We start from the raw sequence: 24,948 nt of genomic DNA on the forward strand, positions 1-24,948 counted from the left end.
GGCCCTACAAGGTACTCAAGAAAATTGGAGATGTAAACTACAAGGTACACAAGCCAGGGCGGCGAAAGCTGAAGCAGGTTTACCATGTGAATTTACTCAAACCGTGGAAAGATAGGGAAACCTGTATTGATAACAGCCCGCGGACGGGTTTTCTAGGGGAAGAGGTTCCGGCCCCTCTGTCTGATGCAAGAGAAGCGGCTGCCACAGTAAAAATTGCTGACATCCTTTCCTCTAAACAGACTCAGGAGGCCAGTGAGGGCGTTAGTCGGAACACTGATGTGTTCTCGGACCTCCCTGGACGCACTTCCATAATCCAGCATAAAATTGTCACTAAGCCTCAGGCAAAAGTCCGGTTAAAATCATACCGTGTACCCGAAGCTCGGCGACAAGCCATCTCGGAGGAGGTGCAGCTAATGTTGCAGCTAGATGTCATTGAGGAGTCAAAAAGTGAGTGGGCCAGTCCTATAGTATTGATACCGAAGCCGGACGGGACGTTGCGGTTTTGTAAGGACTTTTGTAAACTTAACGATATTACTTGACGCGTATTCCATGCCCCGGGTGGATGAGCTAGTCGAGAGGTTAGGATAAGCACGGTACTTATGGATCGTCCCCTCCTCACCTTGACTGACATTATAGCAATGAGCCAGACAACAAACTTAACAATAGTACTAATAAATTATAGTAATAATGCAAGTTAATATAAGTTAATAAAACCTAGTTATATAGGCCTAAAAATAAAAATGAGTCAAAAAGTATTTGACGTATCAGATTTGTATGCAGCTTGAGGAAGGCCTGTGAGCCGAAACGTCGCTATAATGAGCTTTTGCGCTCCTCCACTGAACAATTTATCAGGTGGTGCCTTGGACCCTTCTTGTACTATATGTTGGACTTTTATGATGTCTCTTAGGCTGGGTTCACACGGGCGAGATTTCCGCACTGTGGCTCCTACAGGCTACCTAGTCCTGTAATCTAGGGTCTGCTGGTAGAAATCATTTCATGCAGTATTCATCAAACTAGCAGATTTTTTTATTTTTGCTTTTGATTATTTCGTTCACCGTCTTCTTAATTCCTTTCCATGCAGTACGTTTCCGAAGTGGTTATCGGAGCGCCATATTCCGTCACTTCTGATCTTCTGGATCATTTCAAGTCATACATCACCGCGCACAAGATTTGATCTTCAATCAAAATGGCAGAGACCGTTGCAAGCAAATTGATGAGGTAAGTATGATTTATTTTTATTTTTACCACCATTCAGGGAAAATTTATTTGTTACCACTAAGCACGAAAAAATTTGGCTTTGAGGTGAATCGACTTTTCACTGAAACTTGGATTGATTCGCTCTATAACCAATTCATAAAAGAAATATGAGTTTTCAGAAAAAATATCGCTATGGCCTCATGCACACGACCGTTGTTTCATTCCGTGTCCGTTGTGCCGTTTTTCGTGATTTTCTGAAAACTCAGCTAATGCACCGTTTGTCATCTGTGTCCGTGATCCGTGGTTCTAGTCCGTCAAAAAAATATAACCTGTCCTATTTTTTCATGGAAAACGGTTCGCGGACCCATTCAAGTCAATGGGACCGTGAAAAAACGCGGAGGCACACATGATTGTCCTCCGCGTCCGTTTTTTTCCTATCATTTGCATGGCAAACTTGACTTAGACTTTTTTTTTACTTTACTTCATGTCTGGTGATCCTCCAAAAATAAAGGAAGACACACAGAAACAAAAACGGATCACGGAACAACGGAACCCTATTTTGCGGAACGGAACACAACAACGTGCTTGGTATCGTGCTCAGACCCATTCGCTTCTATAGGGCTGAGTTGCTCTTAGGCCACGTGTCTTTACACTGCCTAGGAAAAGCTGAGAGAATGCCACGCCGCAAATGCGAGCACCGCTGCCTTCTCAAACAGCTGATCCGACAGGGTCCCGGGTATGGGACCCCCACCGATCAGATACTTATGACCTATCCACAGTATAGGTCATCAGTAGTAAAAGCTCAGAAAACCCCTTTAAATGTATAACACATTGTCATCAAGGCCTCATTCACATGGGGCTCCATACTACAGAGCTGCAAGGACTCCATACAACGCTCTGTATGGAGACAATGGAACAGGCCACGATTGCTTTGCGGCCACATACCTGAGCCCAAACAAGAATCTTTTCTTTAGAAAAAAATGAATTCCAGAAAAAGTCCCCTCCTCCCCCCCAAACACATACACACTGTGTTAAAGAGAAGCTGTCCTCTCCCCTGACGTGTCTGTATTGGTAAATAATTCGGGAGGATTTATTCTTAGGACTCTTTATGTTCTGCTGTTCCTCTATTATTCCTGCTAGAAGTTTATGAATGGTCCAATCAGAGCTTCCAGTGGTACTGGTTCCCCGAACTGGTAATGCCTAGTTGTATATTTATTCATCAACTTCCAGCAGGGATAATAGAGGAAGGGCACAACATTATGGTTATTACAAGGGGAATGCAGGTGGTTACTGAAACTGACGTGTCAGGGGATGTGACAGCTCCTCTTCAAATGATAAAGCTGACAAGGAAGTTTTGTAACTTTTTTTCATCATTTTAAGAAACGCCTCGCTAGTTCTTTGGGACAGGAACATTTGCTGATTGTTATCTAGGCCAATATCGATTAGATTTGTAACTGCCCAGTGTGTAGAAGAATGAGGAAAGAAAAGCAATGTCCCCACATGTCAGTACGGGCCGCTAGATATCCATGTTCCACAAGGCCTTTTATATGTTGCATAGGATAGAAATAATGAGATTGTGTGTTTTTGGCAACACCCTTTTCTCCTATAAAAATAGCACTCACTAAGGGCTCATGCACATGGCCGTACTGCGGCCGTGTGCACCCCGTATCACGGGTACGGACCCATTCACTTGAATAGGTCCGCCATCCTGGAGATGCAGTGCGGAACGGAAGCACGGATCGGAACCCCACGGAAGCACTACGGAATGCTTCAGTGGTGTTTCTGTCCGTGCCTCCGTACCGCCAAAAAATAGAACATGTTCTATTTCTTTTTTTACGGTGCGGACGGATCACGGACCCATTCAAGTTGAATAGGTCTTAATCCGTCCCGGCGGCCGCACAGATGTTGCCCGTGCATTGGGGACTGCAAATAGTGGTCCCCAATGCACGGAACGGCCGCATGCATGAGGCCTAACAGGCATAAAGATTTAGCAATAGATCCTTCTGTCTGATTTGTTATCCACGTGGAGAGACACTGTGTGGTGATACAGTGTATCCAACCGTGTAGATGACGGTATTTGTGTGGGACAGAAAGGTGGCTACTTCATGAATGTTTACAACAGATGGTCGCCACTTTCCTGCACTCAGCCTGAATGGATTATTTTGGCAAGAAGCCACATTTTAATGATAACAGAAGAAATAAAAGAGTTTTTAAGCGTTCCTTTTCAGGCAGTAAGTTAACACCCTTCCCTCCTAGCCAGACACTATAGGAAAAATTGCTAGCCTCCCTGGTGGCCGGGACAGCGGGCATGCAGAGAGGACAGCGCCTTTTCTTATAGTGTTCCAGCACGTCCACTGCTGCTGGATTGCAGGGTGGTCGTAACCATGGAAACGAGAAGTGTATAATTCAATGGAAAAATGAATGAAGCCAGCAAAAGAGGCAACTTGGATAACAATACATTAGTAAGTGCCTTGAATTAACTTAGTCTACATGTTAAATGCCTTTTGTTGAAATGAAACAACCCCTTTAAGTGCACTGAGGGAGGGTCCAAGCAACTCTGTGCACCCTTGCGTCTCTGCCAACCTCTCCTAATTGATTGGCAGGGCATACCTAGTCACCTCGCCTGGCACTGTCAGTTCACTCCAATGGGGGCAGCACTGCAGAAACCAGCTCCCTTCACTACACAATGAACAGGGCTGTGTAGTTCTGGCGCTGACTTCTGGTGCTGGAGCTACTGCAGAACAGGTGACTGGCAAGGCTGCGAGGTGTCGAACCCCCACCAATTAGATACTGATGGGTTGTCTTAAAGATAGACAATTACTTAAAGTGTAAAACATGCCCCCCAATTCCCGGGCCCCTCATATAGATTATACTTAACCCCCTCCCCGGCACCTGCATCGATCCCGATCCTCGCACGGCCACCGCTGCATCCCTAGCGTCACCCATGATGCTAGGGAGGTTCGTCCCCATCAGAGGATGCTTTGATCTGCGCGACGAGGAGATGCAGCGGTGGCCGTGCAGGGATCAGGAGCGACGTGGGTGCCGGGAAGCGGGGTAATTATACTCTATATGAGGGGCCTGGGAATTGGGGGACATGTTTTAGACTTTGGATAACCCCTTTAATAAAAGTTGGACAATCTGTTTTGTGATGTAGCCTCCTAGTCTGAGGCTCCAGTAAAAAACTGGTGGCCATTAAAACGTAAAAAAACTGTCTCAAGATGTAAGAAAGAGATTAAGAAACCACTGGTGTGTTGAAAGCAAGTAGCAAAAATCATTCCTATGGGTATTGCTGCACGGTTTAAACTGGCAGTTCCACTTATGTTTCGGCTTCCTTTTCTTTTATGCACTTAGGAGACTTAGAAAATGTACTGGTATTTTTTGGACCACATGCTTCTTAATAGCTAGTATACTGGGAATTCAAATCACTGCCACACCGGCTTAAAACCCAGCTCTCCGCTGACTACAGATCCCACACGGCAGTCTCTGGGCTCCATGGACAGCACGCACATCCTGTGTGTGTACTCAGATGTCTGAGGGGGCCTTTTTTGCACACTGTTGGACTGAAGGAAAACCACGAGGGCATGCGCTACTGTGGTCTGTTTTGCGGAGAGAATACACCCGTGAAAACCACAGACGGCACATGGAGGCCATCTACAGTATGTGTGGTCCATCTTTCACTCATCTGTTGCTTTCACTTAAGTTACTTTTTTTTTTTGCATCTGAAAAAAAACACTGGCACAGGTTCTGAACTCGGCCCTCTGTGGATCAAAAACGGTCCGGGTTTTTACTTCTGCTAAACAGACACAGACAGAATAAGCCCTAAGGCTCTATTTATAGCAATACTAACATTTTCCATTCTTCTGCTCCGTTATAGGAGCAGAAGGAAAAAACGGAAGTCCCGGATTCGGCACATAACTGACATGAACGCAACCTAACTGATCCCATAGATTATAATAGGATCCGTTTGGTTTCCGTTTGGGAGAGTGTTTTTTTAGCGGAGAAGAAAGTCTTGCATGCAGAACTTTTCTCTCCGCTATTCTTGACTAACTCTTTAATGGAGCCTTCAACGCAGATGTGAACACAGCCTTAGGCCTCATGCACATGGCCGTTGTTTGGGTCCGCATCCGAGCCGCCGTTTTGGCGGCTCAGATGCGGACCCGTTCACTTCAATGGGGCCGCAAAAGATGCAGACAGCACTCCTTGTGCTGTCCGCATCCGTTTGCTCCGTTCCGTGGCCCCGCTAAAAAAATATAACATAACGCTTTGCGGACAAGAATAGGCATTTATATTAAATGGCTGTCCGTGCCGCTCTGCAAATTGCGGAATGTGCACAGACGCCATCCGTGTTTTGCGGATCCGCGATTTGCTGACAGCAAAACACCCCACGGTCGTGTGCATGAGACCTTTGGCCTGTATTGGACCAGCAGATGAGGCTGACCATTGTCGGGAAGGAAGTGTTTCTTCCCGACAATCGCCTGCTCGTTAGTGGAGGAGACTGCAACTAATACATGCAGCAGTCTCCTCCGTGGTATGGGAGGAGCAATCGCTGTAGCCATCACTCATCCCCATACAGAATTATTACTTGCTGGCAGCAGAATATGATTAGGCGGCACGACTTGCTGCCTGCAAGTTGTGCCTCCATGTGCCGTCTTTTTTAGTCTGATTAAAAACTGTAATTGCCTAATGAACGAGAGTTTGCTTGTAGATCGGTAATCAGTGGCCTGAGGAAAAAACATCCAACTTGCATTGAACATGGAAAAATTGTTGGTGCTCTGCTCTCGTCCTGTTGGAAACTCTGCAGATTTCTTTCTACAAATCCAATGGTGCCTGGTTGCCCATCCACCACAGAATAGATGAGGTTTTTTTTTACCGCTTTCAAAATTTTCTTTGCATCACCATAACTTTCTTTTTAATATTTCTGTCTATAGAGCTGTATGAAGGCTTATTTTGTGTGGGAAGAAAAGATTTTATTGGTACCACTTATGCGACTTTTTGATCACGGTTATAAAAAAAAAAAATAATCTGTGGGGGAGGAAAGTGAGTACAAAAAAGTTGTTTACATTTTTTTTTTTCCCCATTAGGGCATTAACTGTGCAGGAAAAATATTTTTATATTTTAATAGTCCAGACAGTTTCGGACATGGCGATACCTGTCATGTTTTTTTTTTATATGTAAAATTGGGAAAGGGGGTGATTAATATTTTTATGTTACTTTTTATATAGGCCTTAAGAGGCTAGAACCTAGGATCTTCTAATCTCTGCCTGGCTTCAGGGTTCATGCACAAGACCGTAGTTTCTATCCTCATCCGATCTGCATTTTTTGTGGATCGATGCGGATCCATTCATTTCAAAGGGGCCGCAAAAGATGCGGCCAGCACACAGTGTGCTGTGCTGTCTGTATCCGCACGTCTAGTCCGCTGCCCCACAAAAAAAAACTCCTGTTCCTTTCCATTTTGCAGTCAAGGATAGGTGATTTATACAGAAGTTAAAAACCAAATGGTGTCATGCACTTGGCCGGAATCTGTGTTTTGCGGATCCGCGATTTGCCCTCACAGGCAGTTAACCATGAGAGGTACCATTATTAGGCCCCAGGCTGTCATGGTAGTCCGCGCCCTCTGCCTGACTCCACAGATGCTGCTATCGATATCGACCGCAGTATCTGAGGGGTTAAATGACCAGGTTCAGTGTCATCGCCAATATCCGTCATTGCGGCCAGGTGCCGTATTATGCTGCTGTGCTAGGCTGTGCTCCATACATTTCCTCCAGGTACGTCTTGTGGCTGAAGGGGTTCCTACAGGTACGTCTTGTGGCTGAAGGGGTTAAATAGGTCTAGAGCTGTTGCTGCAGTTTTTATTCTAAAGGTCATATTTCTTAGAAATGGTGTAAACCTACTTCCTTGGCTAACCACTCCTACTTTCATACTCACTTTTCAAAAGTGGCAAGAGCGGTGTAGAATCACAAAAAGTAACAATTTTTGTGCAGAATTTCCATGTGCCAAAATCAGGAGACATCTTCATCAGGATTTGAACCCCAGACTTTCCGTAAAGGTTACCATTACACTATATAACTTCCCTTTTGAAAGGGCTGGATTTTCTGCGCTTAAAAAACTATTGTGACGAACTAAGACACTTGTACATGACAATATTCCTGCTTAATGCTGAGTTGTACAGTATTGGTTGTGAGGTGTGGTTTATGACCTCAGATTTCTTCTGAGACTGGGCAAGGCAGTGGAGGATTACGGGATGGCTGGGCACTATATTGCTTTTGTTCGAAGAGGATGAAGATGACACCAGACGGATCCGCTCCAAACGCAAGTGTGAAAGTAGCCTAACTTGTATGCACAAAGTTAAATGCTATGTACACCTTCAGAGACAATTTTTTTATGATTGCATTTTACTCATTTTGGGCTAAAAATTCATTTTTTTTCAATTAGTCTTTATTAAAAATATTGGCTGTTGTGTCACAAAGGATTGTTTCTCTAGCTGTGTGACTGGTACTTTCACTTTGTGCCTGTTATCTAGTAACCCTTATCTCTAAATTACTAAAAGGTGCTAAACACTTATTTAAGCCACATTCTTATCAGTAAGGTAGGAATTGGGCTTTAATGAGTGCTTATAAGGTCCAATATCAGAGATAAGGAGCCCATCAGCTCCCTGCCTGACTGAGCAGAGAGAAAATACAGATCCTACTAATAGAAAAACTGAAGGCTGTGCAGGATAAACGGCTCATCACTTTTAATAAAGAACATTTGAAAAAATTATTTTTAGCTCAAAATGAGTACAATGCAATAATTACAAAAAATTGTCACCAAAGTGTTCATAGTCTTTAAATTATATTAAACCGTTTAATAGCTGTTGTCCTGTTGACGGAACCTCTTTATATTTAGTATTGTAATCTAATGTGTGTACAGCGGTGTATTGGCTGGGCTGCAGTTGCGGTGCTGTAGGTGGGATAGTCCTAGCAGATAAGGATGTGGTCCTATAGGATAGAGTACTATATCCGGTTCTGTGTAGCCTGGGGTATTCTGGGGACAGCCTTCTATATCAGCCCACAGGGAAGCGAGCATAGGAACTTATCCGAGGGGTGAGTCGGGAAAGGTGGTATTTGGCATAGCGTGCCGTGACAGCTATATTCTTCACAGGCATAATACTAAATAAATTGTATATTATTGAAATGAAAGGTATAAAAATTTACTTTAATGGTTTTTGTTTTGTTCTTTTTTTTTAGTAATAATAACTTTGCAGAAAACAGTAATCTTTAGAAGAAAAAAGCTGGAAAGTAAAAAATTTTATAGAATTTTTATTTTATTTTACAGGTCTCAGTGAAATTTGAACCCCAGACCTTCTGTACAGTAAATGGCTGCCTATTTCAGGTACTTTCACACTTGCGGCAAAGGATTCCGACAGGCAGTTCCGTCGCCAGAACTGCCTGCCGGATCTGTCAAAACATATGCAAACTGATGGCATTTGACAGACGTATCAAGATCCTGATCCGTATGACAAATGCATTGAAATGCCGGATCCGTCTCTCCGGTGTCATCCGTAAAAACGGATCCGGCATTTTTTTTTCACATTTTTTGCAGTCTGAGCATGCTCAGACCGCAATGCCGGATCCGTTTAGCTGGAACACTCGGGGCCAGATCCAGCATTAATGCATTTCAATGGGAAAAATGCCAGATCCGGCATTCCAGCAAGTGTTCCGGAATTTTGGACAGAGATAAAACCGCAACATGCTGCGGTATTATCCTTGTCCTGAAAAGGCAAAATACTTGAACTGAAGACATCCTGATGCATCCCGAGTGGATTGCTCTCCATTCAGAATGCATTAGGATAAAGCTGATCAGTTATTTTCCGGTATTGAGCCCCTAGGACGGAACTCAATGTCGGAAAAGAATTACGCTAGTGTGAAAGTACCCTTACTCCACTCTATAGAAAAGTTCTGTAAAGATGGGATTTTTTTTATGCCCTATAGTAGTGTTGGCAAACCTATGGCACGGGTGCCAGAGGCAGCACTCTGAGCCCTCTCTGTGGGCACCCGTGCCCTGGAAAAAGTCTATGGTGTACCAATATGACTTCGATTTTTCCTGCCCTTCATCAGACAGGGCGCACTATGAACAGCACAGGCAGCGCATTGAATGTAGGCAGGCTATTATAGCTAAGTCATAAAGTATATAGAAGATATATATGTATTGGTATTCAGGTTACATTGTTGGGTTGGCACTTGGTGATAACTGGGCTTTGGGTTGCAGTTTGGGCACTCAGTCTCTAAAAGGTTCACCATCACTGCCCTATAGTATTACCGTTCTTTATTAAATATAATAAATAGTATTTGTTATTCCTGTAATCATAATTACCCGTACTATATATTTTTGGTGGTTTATAAAGTTATGGCTATTAATGTGAGAAGAGCTGAGCGGAGGTGGTGAGGGCAATCCAGCATTTATACAAGAAGCTGATTAACAATTAGCAGCAGCCATGCAACTGCACGCAGAGCAAGGAGAGGATGGGAGTTGTGGTGATGGCAAAAATGGGAGTAGTAATTCAACAAATAATGTTCCAATAAGAAGTAGTGGGGATGTGACAGACATGGGCTGCTGACGTAACATTTTCTTTGCATGGAAGGGATTAACAAGAGCAAATTGCAATGTATCTTGACTGTGAGATTCAGGTGTTTGTCTCATGGGAGCTGCTGCCCACCTACTGAAAGGAAAAAATGTCCTCCAGATAAGTAAGTAAGGCCTCATGCACACGACCATTCCATTTTTTGCGGTCTGGAACGGAACGGGCGGACCATTGTAGAAATGCCTACTCTTGTTCGCATCTTTTGTGGCCCCATTGAAGTGAATAGGTCCGCATCCGAGCCGCAAAAAAGGTGACTCGGATGCGGACCAAAACAACGGTCGTGTGCATGAGGCCTAAAAGAGTTTTCAATTCCTGGGATAAGCTTTTAATATCTCAGAGGTTTCTCCATTTGAAGTTGAGTAAATGCATGTGTTTGGAGGCTACAAAGGTTGAACGAACAGTGTCCTTTAAGTCTATCTCTAGAGAGAATTACTATTTCCAAGAGAAATCTCACCGGTTGTGTTTTTAGAAAGAATCCTTTCTGTTTTAGAAATATGCAGAGTGGTTGAATGTTTAAAACTGGTTTTAATGACACATCAGGCTTGAATATTGGAAATATGTAGTTTATCCAGCCCTTCTGTCCTGGACTGGTGTCTGAAATGTTCCCTGCAAGCAACGCCTCATGGTCTAGCCTCTCGTCTATCTTGAAGAAAGGCTACCTTCTTTGGGAAATTTTTCTAATGGCAGGTTTAGAGCAATTTTTATTATATTTAACTCCTTGCCGACCACCCGTTCACGCTATATGTCTGGGTCATTACATTATTGGTACATACAATACCTTTGCAAGGACATTTGAAACATGTCTGAGCAGAGACTGCAATGCTGCCTCGTGCTCTGGTCCCAGCAGTCATGTGATCGCCAGGGCCCAGAGTCTCTAGGATCAACAGAAGCTCTACTTCTGATAAAGTAACGGATAAGAGGCTCCGAAAATGATTTGTGAGCCCGATTCCTTTTCTTCATCTATTGCATGAACTCTGGTCCAAACATGTTTATCTTTTCCAAATTCAGATATTCATAGCACTTAGGTGCTTAGTCTGAAGTTTCTCATCATCTGGTCTGTGGTGTTGTCTGCTATTGGGGTGTCTCTAATTGACAGCAAGGCCAAGTCAATTCTGGGTGCCTGTGAGTCTGGGACAGCAATATTTATTTTACGCACTTATATAGCGCTGACATATTCTGCAGCGCCTCACAGACATTAGCATCAAGCTGTCCCCAATGGGGCTCACAATCTAAGGTCCCGACCAGTAAGTCTTTGGAGTGTGGGAGGAAACCGGAGAACCCAGAGGAAATCCACGGGGAGAACATACAAACTCCATGCAAATGGTGACCTTGGTCAGATTAGATGTTTCCTCAGAATATAGTACAGTGGATTTGTAAAGTCTTTGGAATCACTTTTTCACATTTTGCTATGTTGCGGCCTTGTGCTAAAATAAAAAAATAAATAATAAATAAAGTTTTCCCCATCGATTTCCACTCAGTACCCCATAATGGGAAAATGAGAAAAGAATTTTAGAAATTTTTGCAAATGTATTTAATATAAAAAAGGAAAAACTAAAATTGTGCATGGACATAAGTACTCAGACCCTTTGCTATGACACTTGACATTTAGCTCTGGGGGCCTCCCATTCCTTTTGATTATCTTTTGAGATGTTTGTATGCCTTACATCCAGCAATTGAGGATAGGTTTTTAATAAGTGGGTCAACGAAACAGTACAGAGTCCAGCTAGAGAATCAACCCTTCTATATAACAGTTACTTAAATATTTTACTTTATTAAACATCTCAATACACATACTGAATGTCCATGGTGGGTACCATCACTTCGTGAAAACTCAGCTCTGAAAAAGCTTTTATGCAGACGGATCTTCAGATCCGTCTGTATGAAAGTAGCCTACGGCCACGGATCACAGAGGCGGATGCCAATCTTGTGTGCATCCTTGTTCTTTCACGGCCCCATTGACTTGAATGGGTCCGTGAACCGTTGTCCGTCCAAAAAATAGGACAGGTCCTATTTTTTTGACGGACAGGAAACACGGATCACGGCCGCTGATGAACAACGGTGCATTTTCCAAGTTTTCAACTGACCCATTGAAAGTCAATGGGTCCGCAGAAAATCACGGAAAACGGAACAACGGCCACGGATGCACACAACGGTCGTGTGCATGAGGCCTAAAGCGAATGGTGTAATTTTTACATTGCTGACACTGATATATTGTCGGCCTCTATGCTGCACAGTGAGGTCTGCGATGTATCAGAGCTCTATCACGAAGGCTGGGGTGAGGGGCTGGAGGCCGGCAACTGCTGTTGCACTCGCGGTGGGGCCCGGTGCAGTCACTGTACTCCATTACACTGGGCCCTCTCACAGCAGTCTTCATATATAAAGTCTAATCATGTAATCCGGTGGCTCTGCTTTGTTAAACTACGGTAATCGTCTGTAGTAGTACTCACTAGCAAGCTAGCAGGCAGGCCGGCAGCGTAACACTCTCTCCGTCATGCTCCTCCGACTTCATTAATGAAGCTGGCGGAGCCGGAGCGTGACAGAGTGAGCAAGTGACGTAGCTGCCTGCTAGTTTGATAGTAAGTACTACTACAGACGATTACCCTAGTTTAACAAAGCAGAGCCACCGGATTACATGACTAGACTTTACATATGAAGACTGCTGTGAGCGGGCCCAGTGTAATGGAGTACAGTGACTGCACCGGGCCCCACCGCGAGTGCAACAGCAGTTGCCGGCCTCCAGCCCTCGCTCCCACCCCGCGATGGATAGGGCTTGTTTCTTCTGGTCGCGCAAAATTTCAGGTTATATAAGAAGGGTGCGCTCGGAATAATGCATTCTAGATTATCAGATACCACAAGAAACACGCCTTTAGGCTACATTCACATGACCGTATGTGTTTTGCGGTCGGCAAATTGCGGATCAGCAAAACACTGATACCGGCCGTGTGAATGTAGCCGGCCCTATGATAGAAATAACGATTCTTGTCTGCGATTGCGGACAAGGATATGACATGCTCTATCTTTTTTGCGGGGCCGCGGAACGGATCTACGGATGCGGACAGCACATTGTGTGCTGTCCGCATCTTTTGCAGCCCCATTGAAATGAACAGGTCCGCACCCGTTCTGCAGAATTGCGTAACAGATGCAGAGCCAAAAATACGGTTGTGTAAATGTAGCCTTATTGAAAAGTTCTCAGTTATATTAGAGTGGTGTGCTGGGAGCAAGTAAAGGATTATTAATTTTCTGGATTATCAGTTGGCAGATTAACAAATACTACAAAAAACACCCCTTTATTGAAAAGTTCTCAGTTATATTGGAGTTGTGTGTAGGGAGTACTACACAGACAAGCGGGGTCCGGTGTAATGGGGGTCACTATTTACACAGGGACATGAGAAGACAAAGAGGGGACCAACATAAGATGCTATATACCGGTATGTGTCATCCACAGATCCCCCCATAACAGTGTCATCCACAGATCCCCCCATAACAGTGTCATCCACAGATCCCCCCATAACAGTGTCATCCACAGATCCCCCATAACAGTGTCATCCACAGATCCCCCATAACAGTGTCATCCACAGATCCCCCATAACAGTGTGTCATCCACAGATCCCCATAACAGTGTCATCCACAGATCTCCATAAAAGTCTTATCCACAGATCCCTCATAACAGTATCATCCACAGATCCCCCCATAACAGTGTCATCCACAGATCCCCCATAACAGTGTCATCCATAGATCCCCCATAACAGTGTCATCCACAGAGCCCCATAACAGGGTCATCCAGAGATCCCCATAACAGTGTCATCTACAGATCCCCATAAAAGTGTCATCCACAGATCCTCCATAACAGTGTCATCCACAGATACCCCATAACAGTGTCATCCACAGATCCCCATAAAAGTGTCATCCACAGATCCTCCATAACAGTGTCATCCACAGATACCCCATAACAGTGTCATCCACAGATACCCATAACAGTGTCATCCACAGATCCCCCATAACAGTGTCCTTCACAGATCCCCATAACAGTGTCCTCCACAGATCCCCATAACAGTTCATGTACAGATCCCCATAACAGTGTCATCTACAGATCCCCATACAAGTGTCATCCACAGATCCCTCATAACAGTATCATCCACAGATCCTCCATAACAGTGTCATCCACAGATCCCCTAAAACAGTGTCATCCACAGATCCCTCATAACAGTATCATCCACAGATCCCCCATAATAGTGTCATCCACAGATCCCCCATAATAGTGTCATCTACAGATCCCCCATAATAGTGTCATCTACAGATCCCCCATAACAGTATCATCCACAGATCCTTCATAACAGTGTCAGCCACAGATCCCCCATAATAGTGTCATCCACAGATCCCCCATAATAGTGTCATCCACAGATCCCCCATAATAGTGTCATCCACAGACCACCATTAGTTCAAAAGCACACCTTTTGGTTCAAAATATTTTTTTCTTATTTTCCTCCTCAAAAACTAGCTGCGTCTTATAAAGTGAAAAATACTGTACCTGCTTTTCTCAAAGGGAGTGAGACTGAAGGAAGGTCTTTTCTCCACTGGAGTGGAGTGTGTTCCAGCCACGAGAGAAGGAGATGGTGCCTGAAGCTCTGAGAGAGTGCGAAACTCAGAACCTGCTAAAATCCTATAACCAGGGATCCCCTGCAGCCCTTGGCCAAGGAAGGACTCACTGAGAGGCCCTGGAGGGAATAATGGATTATAAAATAAAAAGGATTAGTCGGCTAAATAGCCTTGACAATATTGTTTCTTGTACTAACCTATTCCAGAGGTGTAATGTGATCTGTGCCGAAGAGGTGACTTGAGGTCTTTTGGGGGACTGTACCCAAGCAAGTGTTTAAAAAAAATGATTGTTCCAATAACACCCATTGTTTGACATGAGCTCTATAATGATAATCAAGGAGGTAGAATAGGTATACATCTATATGGTTAGAGAACACCCCTTTACCTAAATGTATAAAGTTTATTAAAACCTACTTTAAATGCTCTAAAATAATTTGTTTTCTTGTTTTCCAAGCAATATGGGCAACTGACATTTGGGTACCTATGCCTTTCAGCAATATGTACTCTGTGCACTGCAGTTTATGGGAGCGTTGTACGCTGCTCCTGTCTGTACCAGCGCTGCTTTCCTAAAGCCGGGCAAAGTTGTCCTATGCCGGGCTTTAGCAGAGTGGCCAGCGTGCCAGGCTGCCCTGCGCCCAATCTGCTAGACTGTACAGCATGCAAGGCTGTAGCGAAGCGGCATGAGCAGGGCAGGCGCTCACACAGCACATGACTCCTCTACCTGTGCCTGGCATAGGACATCTATCAAGGAAACAGGAACAAGGGTGGCACCAAATTACCAGATAGGTGGGCTAGATATTGGGCATATATAAGAATATAAGGAGCGTAATCTTGTCCTAAGATATACACTGCAGCTGCACAGCCGCAAGAAAAAAGATCTGGTTAAGGCCTCTTTCACACGACTGTCTATTTTTTTTTCCGTTTACGGGCTGTTTCTTGCGTTCCGTATACGGAACCATTCATTTCAATGGTTCCACAAAAAAAACTGAATGTGCTCCATATGCATTCTGTTTCCGCATTTCCATTCAAAGATAGAACATGTCCTATTATTGCCCGCAAATCACGTTCCGTAGCTCCATTCAAGTCAATGGGTCCACCATAAAAACGGAACACATACGGAAATGCATTCGTATGTCCTCCGTATCCGTTCCGTTTTTGCGGAACCATCTATTGAAAATGTTATGCCCAGCCCAATTTTTTCTATGCAATTACTGTATACTGTATATGCCATACAGAAAAACGGAAACACAACGGAAACAAAAAATGGAACAAAGGAGCCGTGAAAAACAGACCGCATAACACAAAAAGCCATAGTGTTGTGTGAAAGAGGCCTAAGGCATATCACCTACTAGGGGTGGACTGGGAACTTAAAGTGGCCCTGTCAAAAAACCTAAGGCCCCTTTCACACGGGCGAGTTTTCCCGCGCGGGTGCAATGCGTGATGCAAACCGCCCGCACGGAATCGGGACCTATTCATTTCAATGGGGCTGTGTACATATGCGTTAGTTTTCACGCATCACTTGTGCGTTGAGTGTAAATCGCAGCATGTTCTATATTCTGCGATTTTAAAGGGTTTCTACCACTTAGGTGTCACATATTTAGCTGTCAGACACTAGCGATCCGCTAGTGTCTGCTCTGGCCAACCATCCTAATATAATTGCTTTTGGGGCGGTGGTTTAAAAAAACTACTTTTATTAATATGCTAATGAGCCTCTAGGTGCTATGGGGGCGTCATTAGCACCTAGAGGCTCCGTCTACCTTCAGAAACTGCCGCCGCCCAGCGCGTCCCTCCAGCCCGCCCATCTCCTCCTGAATGCGATCCTCCTTGTGAGCGCCTGTATTCGGCGCATGCGCAGTAAATGTCTGACAGCTTCCCTGCTCAGACATCTCCACTGCGCCTGTTCCTCGGAGCACTATGGCGTCATCGCGCAGGCGCAGTGGAGATGTCTGAGCAAGGAAGCGGTCAGACATTCACTGCGCATGCGCAGAATACATACGGAGGATCGCATTCAGGAGGAGATGGGCGGGCTGGAGGGACGCGCTCGGCGGCGGCAGTTTCTGAAGGTAGACGGAGCCTCTAGGTGCTAATGACGCCCCCATAGCACCTAGAGGCTCATTAGCATATTAATAAAAGTAGTTTTTTTAGCCAAACCACCGCCCCAAAAGCAATTATATTAGGATGGTTGGGCAGAGAAGACACTAGCGGATCGCTAGTGTCTGACAGCTAAATATGTGACACCGAAGTGGTAGAAACCCTTTAACGCAACGCTGGCCCCATAGAAGTGACTGGAGCTGCGTAAAAATTGCATCGCATCCGCAAGCAAGTGCGAATGCGATGCCTTTTTCACAGATGGTTGCTAAGAGATGTTGTTTGTAAACATTCCGTTTTTTATCACGCGTGTGCAAAACGCATTAAATTTGCATTGCACCCGCTCGATAAAAACTGAACGCGATCGCAAACAAAACTAAATGGACTTTCTTGGGAACGAATCCGGACACGCTCGTCTGCAAGGGCCCACCTTGGCAGCAAAAAAGTGTGACACATCTGGTATCGCCGTACTCAGGAGAAGTTGGGGAATGTGTTTTGGGGTGTCATTTTACATATACCCATGCTGGGTGAGAGAAATATCTTGGCAAAAGACAACTTTTCCCATTTTTTTATACAAAGTTGGCATTTGACCAAGATATTTTTCTCACCCAGCATGGGTATATGTAAAATGACACCCCAAAACACATTCCCCAACTTCTCCTGAGTACGGCGATACCAGATGTGTCACACTTTTTTGCAGCCTAGATGCGCAAAGGGGCCCAAATTCCTTTTAGGAGGGCATTTTTAGACATTTGGATCCCAGACTTCTTCTCACACTTTCAGGCCCCTAAAAAGCCAGGGCAGTATAAATACCCCACATGTGACCCCATTTTGGAAAGAAGACACCCCAAGGTATTCAATGAGGGGCCTGGCGAGTTCATAGAATTTTTTTTTTTTTTTTGCATAAGTTAGCGGAAATTGATTTTTTTTTTTTTTTTCTCACAAAGTCTCACTTTCCGCTAACTTAGGACAAAAATTTCAATCTTTCATGGACTCAATATGCCCCTCACGGAATACCTTGGGGTGTCTTCTTTCCGAAATGGGGTCCCATGTGGGGTATTTATACTGCCCTGGCTTTTTAGGGGCCCTAAAGCGTGAGAAGAAGTCTGGAATATAAATGTCTAAAAAATGTTACGCATTTGGATTCCGTGAGGGGTATGGTGAGTTCATGTGAGATTTTATTTTTTGACACAAGTTAGTGGAATATGAGACTTTGTAAGAAAAAACAAACAAAAAAAATATATATTTCCGCTAACTTGGGCCAAAAAAATGTCTGAATGGAGCCTTACAGGGGGGGTGATCAATGACAGGGGGGTGATCAATGACAGGGGGGTGATCACCCATATACAATCCCTGATCACCCCCTGTCATTGATCACCCCCCCGGTAAGGCTCCATTCAGACGTCCGTATGATTTTTTATACATGGATCGGATCCGCAAAACACATGCGGACGTCTGAATGGAGCCTTACAGGGGGGTGATCAATGACAGAGGGTGATCAGGGAGTGTATATGGGTGATCACCCCCCTGTCATTGATCACCCCACTGTAAGGCTCCATTCAGACGTCCGTATGATTTTTACGGATCCATGGATACATGGATCGGATCCGCAAAACACATGCGGACGTCTGAATGGAGCCTTACAGGGGGGTGATCAATGACAGGGGGTGATCAGGGAGTGTATATGGGTGATCACCCCCCTGTCATTGATCACCCCCCTGTAAGGCTCCATTCAGACGTCTGTATGATTTTTACGGATACATGGATCGGATCCGCAAAACACATGCAGACGTCTGAATGGAGCCTTACAGGGGGGTGATCAATGACAGGGGGTGATCAGGGAGTGTATATGGGTGATCACCCCCCTGTCATTGATCACCCCCCTGTAAGGCTCCATTCAGACGTCCGAATGATTTTTACGGATCCATGGATCGGATCCGCAAAACACATGCAGACGTCTGAATGGAGCCTTACAGGGGGGTGATCAATGACAGGGGGTGATCAGGGAGTGTATATGGGTGATCACCCCCCTGTAAGGCTCCATTCAGACGTCCGAATGATTTTTACGGATCCATGGATACATGGATCGGATCCGCAAAACACATGCGGACGTCTGAATGGAGCCTTACAGGGGGGTGATCAATGACAGGGGGGTGATCAATGACAGGGGGTGATCAGGGAGTGTATATGGGTGATCACCCCCCTGTAAGGCTCCATTCAGACGTCCGAATGATTTTTACGGATCCATGGATACATGGATCGGATCCGCAAAACACATGCGGACATCTGAATGGAGCCTTACAGGGGGGTGATCAATGACAGGGGGGTGATCAATGACAGGGGGTGATCAGGGAGTGTATATGGGTGATCACCCCTCTGTAAGGCTCCATTCAGACGTCCGAATGATTTTTACGGATCCATGGATACATGGATCGGATCCGCAAAACACATGCGGACGTCTGAATGGAGCCTTACAGGGGGGTGATCAATGACAGGGGGGTGATCAATGACAGGGGGTGATCAGGGAGTGTATATGGGTGATCACCCCCCTGTAAGGCTCCATTCAGACGTCCGAATGATTTTTACGGATCCATGGATCGGATCCGCAAAACACATGCAGACGTCTGAATGGAGCCTTACAGGGGGGTGATCAATGACAGGGGGTGATCAGGGAGTGTATATGGGTGATCACCCCCCTGTAAGGCTCCATTCAGACGTCCGAATGATTTTTACGGATCCATGGATACATGGATCGGATCCGCAAAACACATGCGGACGTCTGAATGGAGCCTTAAAGGGGGGTGATCAATGACAGCCCCCCATTGTCCGATAGGTGCAGATCCCTCCTACACCGAGAACAGAGCGGAGAAGGTGGTGGCTAGACGACCCCAGGTCCGGCCACCACCAAACGCTCTCCCCATAGTAGCGAATGGGAGCTCACCGAGCTTGCGCGGCCACCGCTCCCATTAATTTCTATGGGGCGGCCCTATAGAAATGAATGGAGGGAAGCTACGCATGAGCGGTGCGCCCTCTTTCGCTTTGCCGGCTGCATCTAGAGGTGGGACCTGCACCTATCAGACAATGGGTGCATATCCTAGCGATATTCGACCATCGTCTGAGATGGGAAAACCCCTTTAAGTATAATGGGGTCTGGTGGAGATCCGTACGCATTCTGACAGACAAGAGGAGAAGCGGCCGGACACAAACCACTGCATGCTGCTGTTTCTATCCGGCCAATCCTCCTCTTGTCTCCTGGAATTTCACACCGGAGGTGCAAAAGTAGCCTAAGTCGTCATGAAATCCTCCTCCCAGATACTGATGCCAGGATATTTAAAGTAACTGATACTTGTTGATTTATATTGCTGCTTTTATTCCTCCTGATGAAAGGGGTTATGGTAGAACCACGAGACGCATTGAGAACCAATAAAGAACTACACCGTCCTCACTGAGAGTCTCTATTGCGTCCTGGGCCCAGGGAGAGTTCATCCATACAGCAGACTCGGCGCAAGAGGCAAAGATATCAGGTGACTTGAGCTTATCCTGTTTACCTGCCCCTTGGGTGAAGGGAGCACCATAATTGCTTAAAGGGGTTTTCCAGGAATTAAGAAAATGAAAATAAGTAAATATTACATTACTATAAATATATTCCCAAATACCTTACATTAGTTATAATGTCTCATTTTGTCTGGGGAGCAATCATTAGGAGAAATAAAATGGCCACTGTCCTATTAGTACACACAAAACCTGTCCTGATCACACATGACGACAAGTTACTTCAGAACACTGAGCTAAAGAGCTGCCTCATCCTCCTCTGCGTGTCAAGGATTATGATCCTGAATACAGCTGATAAGATCTTCAACTGAATCTCTGTAGGAATGGAGATCATGAGGAGACATGAAGTACAGAGAGGACGGACAAGACAGACTGTGGTAATGTGGGGCTCTGGTAATAGAGACTGCGTACAAGAGCTGCTGCTCATTAGCCATATCCCCACCATCCTCTCTGTACTTCATGTCTCCTCATGAACTCCATTCCTACAGAGATTTATCATATCAGCCGTATTCAGGATCATAATCCCTGAAAAGCAGAGCAGAGAGGAGGATGAGGCAGCTCTTTAGCTCAGTGTTGTGAAGTAACTTGTCCTCCTGTGTGATTAGGACAGGTTTTGTGTGTACTAACAGGACAGCGGCCAAAATTAGCCAATATAACTAGGGCTGCAACGATTAATTGACTTTATCGATAATATTCGATAACGGGATTCGTTGTCGACAAATCCTGTTATCGAATAATCGCCGATTCATTGCTATGCGGGCGGTCGGTTTACTTTAAATCAGCGCATCTTTATTTTACCTTACAATGAAGCTCTAGTAACAGGCAGAGCGGGCGGCGGCGTAACGTCACTTACTCACATGACGCGCCTGCTCCGCCTGCTTCATTCATAAAGTGGACGGAGCAGGAGCGTCATGTGAGTGACGTTACGCCGCCGCCCGCTCTGCCTGTTACTGGAGCTTCATTGTAGGGTAATAAAGATGCCCTGATTTAAAGTTCAAGTAAAAGTTTGTGCCAGAATAGTCTACTGCTGTGAGCGGCAGGGCCGGGGCTGTTATTGGGAGGCGGATCTGTGCACTGTTATGGGGAGGGGGATCAGTGGATGGCATAAGATGCTATATAGTGTCATCCATAGATCCCCCCATAGCAGTGTCATCCACAGATCCCCCTCCCCATAACAGTGTCATCCGCTGATCCCCCTCCCCATAACAGTGCACAGATCCCCCTCCCCATAACAGTGCCATCCACAGATCCCCCCCAATAACAGTGTCATCCAGATTCCCTCCATAACAGTGCTATCCACAGATCCACTCCATAACAGTGCCATCCACAGATCCCCTCCATAATAGTGCCATCCACAGATCCTTTCCATAACAGTGTCATCCACAGATTCAACCCCCGATAACGGTGTCATCCACAGATCCCCCCATAACAACACCATCCACAGATCCCCCATAATAGTGTCATCCACAGATCCCCCATAATAGTGTAATTCACAGATCCTCCATAACAGTGCCATACACAGATCCCCCATAATAGTGTAATTCAAAGATCCTCCATAACAGTGCCATCCACAATTTGTTTTAATATGGCCTTTGAACATAATTTTAAACCCCTTTTTTGGTCATTTTGGTGTTTTTTCCCGATTAATCGATGAAATTATTGACAACTAATCGATTATTCAAATAATCGTTAGCTGCAGCCCTAATTATAACTAATGAAAGGTATTTGAGAATATATTTATAATAAAGTAATATGTAAGTATTTTCATTTTTTTTTTATTCCCAGAGAACCCCTTTAGAGAGGACCTGTCATCAAAAAATGCAATTTGAAAGCAGCAGCTTATAGAGCAGGAGAAGCCGAGCGGATTGATATATATATATTTTTGTGGGAAAAGATTCCGTAAAACTTGTAGTTTATACATTTACTGTATTTTTCGCCCATGAGACGCAGGTTTTAGAGGAGAAGAATAAGAAAAAAATATTTTCCATTACACCTCAGGTCATACCAGCAATCAGACCCCCAAAGTTAATTGGACCTCAGCTTACAGCCCCAATCAGACCCCCAATGTCAATCAGACCTCAGATCAAACCCCAACCTTCAGCCATCTATTAGCCCCCATATTTAAGCCAGCAGCCCCATGTCAGCCATCAGCCACATATATTCAGCCATCAGCCCCATATATCAGCCCCTATATGTCAGCCATCATCCCTATATGTAAGCCAGCAGCCCCCATATGTCAGCCATTAGCCCCATATATTCAGCCATCAGCCCCATATATCAACCCCTATGTCAGCCATCGGCCCCATATATTCAACCCCTATATGTCAGCCATCAGCCCTATACATCAACCCCTATGTCAGCCATCAGCCCCCATATCTCAGCCATCAGCCCCATATATCAGCCCCTATGTCAGCCATCAGCCCCCATATCTCAGCCATCAGCCCCATATGTAAGCCAGCCAGCCCTATGTCAGCCATCAGCCCCTGTATGTCAGCCATTAGCCCCATATATTCAGCCCCTATATGTCAGCCATCAGCCCTATACATCAACCCCTATGTCAGCCATCAGCCCCCATATCTCAGCCATCAGCCCCATATATCAGCCCCTATGTCAGCCATCAGCCCCCGTATCTCAGCCATCAGCCCCATATGTAAGCCAGCAGCCCTATGTCAGCCATCAGCCCCTGTATGTCAGCCATTAGCCCCATATATTCAGACATCAGCCCCAAATATTCAGCCATCAGCCCCATATGTCAGTCATCAGCCCCTATATGTCAGCCATCAGCCCCATATATGTCAGCCATTATCCCCATCAATCAGCCCCTATATGTCAGCCATCAGCCCCATATATCAGCCCCTATATGTCAGCCATCAGCCCCATATATGTCAGCCATCAGCCCCCATATGTCAGCCATCAGCCCCATATATTAGCCATCAGCCCCATATATCAGCCATTAGCCCCCATGTCAGCTTTAGCCCCCATATGTCAGCCCCTATATGTCAGCCATCAGCCCCATATATCAGCCCCTATATGTCAGCCATCAGCCCCCATGTCAGCCAAAAGCCCCATATATATCAGCCCCTATATGTCAGCCATCATATGTCAGCCATCAGCCCCATGTCAAATAAAATTAAAAAAACTCACTAACCTCTCCTGCTCCTGGACGCCACTACGATCCTCTTCATCCTGCGTTCGGCTGTGTATCACGGCGCACAGTGTGAGGTCACAGAGCGCCCTCACACTGTGCGCAGCCCTGCACAGCCGATAGCCGAGCCTCCGGTACTAATGAAGCACTTCTGTAATGGAAGAGCTTCATTAGTATTTGACCCATAAGACGCAGGGGCATTTCCCCCCCACTTTGGGGGGAAAAAGTGCGTCTTATGGGGCGAAAAATACTGTATATCTGTAGCCCTTTGAAGAGCTATGGGTACAGGGAGGAGGGGTTATCAATGACTGACAGCTATCTCTCTATGTATACTTATATACACAATGCTGCCAATCACCGATAACTCCTCCCTCCTGTACCGATAGCTCTTCACAGGAGGTAGAAACAGCAGAGATGTAAATCTATAAATTACAGGTTTTCCTGAATCTTTTGCCACAAAAACGTACATCAATCTGTAAAATGCTACTTTCAGATTGCATTGCTTTTTTTGGTTCTCTATAAAATAATTAATCCCCTGCACCTGTTTTTATTACATTTTTAACATGTATTAAAATAAGGGGAGATCTAATAACTATGTATAAATACATCAGGGGTCAGAGATCTCTCCCATCATCTATTTATCCCCAGGACTGTGACGAGGGGACATCCTCTGCGTCTGGAGGAAAGAAGGTTTGTACACAAACATAGAAGAGGATTCTTTACTGTAAGAGCAGTGAGACTATGGAACTCTCTGCCTGAGGAGGTGGTGATGGTGAGTACAATAAAGGAATTCAAGAGGGGCCTGGATGTATTTCTGGAGTGTAATAATATTACAGGCTATAGCTACTAGAGAGGGGCCGATGATCCAGGGAGTTATTCTGATTCCTGATTGGAGTCGGGAAGGAATTTTTTATTCCCCTAAAGTGGGGAAAATTGGCTTCTACCTCACAGGGGTTTTTTGCCTTCCTCTGGATCAACTTGCAGGATAACAGGCCGAACAGGATGGACAGATGTCTTTTTTCGTCATTATGTACTATGTTACTAATATTGTTACTCCGATAAGTGTCAGAACCTATACTTATCCCAACTAGCGCGTTTAGTTGGTCACATCTATGCCAGGCTTTAGCAGGGCAGCACTAGCACAGAAATGCGCAGCAAAGTGCTATGAAGCTCCTGCCTGGACAGCGCAGCTGCAGGGGAATCTGTATACCAGTGGTCAGCAATCTCCAGTTGTGTTGAAAACTACAACTCCCAATTCTGTGGGAGTTCTGAGAGGAGCATGCTGGGAGTCGTAGTTTCACCGCAGCTGGAGGTACCTGAAGTAGGTGCCAATATTGCATGGAAAACAAAAATAAATAAAGTTCATTAGAAAAAAAGGAGGTGGGGGGGGGGAACCCTTATTTTAGGGCATTTACAGTAGGTTTCAATAAACTTTATTTAAAAGTTTGGAAACACTTTAGTAAATATTCTCCCATGGCGGCACCTACTACCTATGACGTGTCAAGGAGAGTGAGGGCTTTGGGGTGTATGCGCCCCGAGTCACGTCCGTCCAGGAGGGAGGGGAGACTCCGCAGCAACAAGTCGCGGGCGCAGCATTCCCCGGGACGCGCAGTTAGTTACCTCACAAGCTCGTCCTAGTCCTATGATTGACAAGCCGCTCAGCCAATCACAGATCTTCCCGCCTCCCGCATGCGACGTCCTGTCCAGCGGCCCAGTCAGAACGCACCACGAGCAGCTGAGCCGGTGATAT

The 24,948-nt window shown here is 45.4% G+C and overlaps 1 long non-coding RNA gene across 1 annotated transcript; it reads right to left on the reverse strand.

Annotated features, from left to right (window-relative positions):
• Positions 1-10,322: 10,322 nt before the first annotated feature.
• Positions 10,323-24,938, reverse strand: LOC122940136. The gene is made up of 3 exons (XR_006390249.1): positions 24,819-24,938; positions 14,346-14,532; positions 10,323-11,241 (listed from the first exon to the last, which is right to left on the reverse strand). It is a non-coding gene; the product is annotated as an uncharacterized LOC122940136 (long non-coding RNA).
• Between the last annotated feature and the right edge of the window lie 10 nt (positions 24,939-24,948).

This window comes from Bufo gargarizans, chromosome 6 (genome assembly GCF_014858855.1).
Source record: "Bufo gargarizans isolate SCDJY-AF-19 chromosome 6, ASM1485885v1, whole genome shotgun sequence".
In the NCBI taxonomy this organism is placed as follows: domain Eukaryota; kingdom Metazoa; phylum Chordata; class Amphibia; order Anura; family Bufonidae; genus Bufo; species Bufo gargarizans.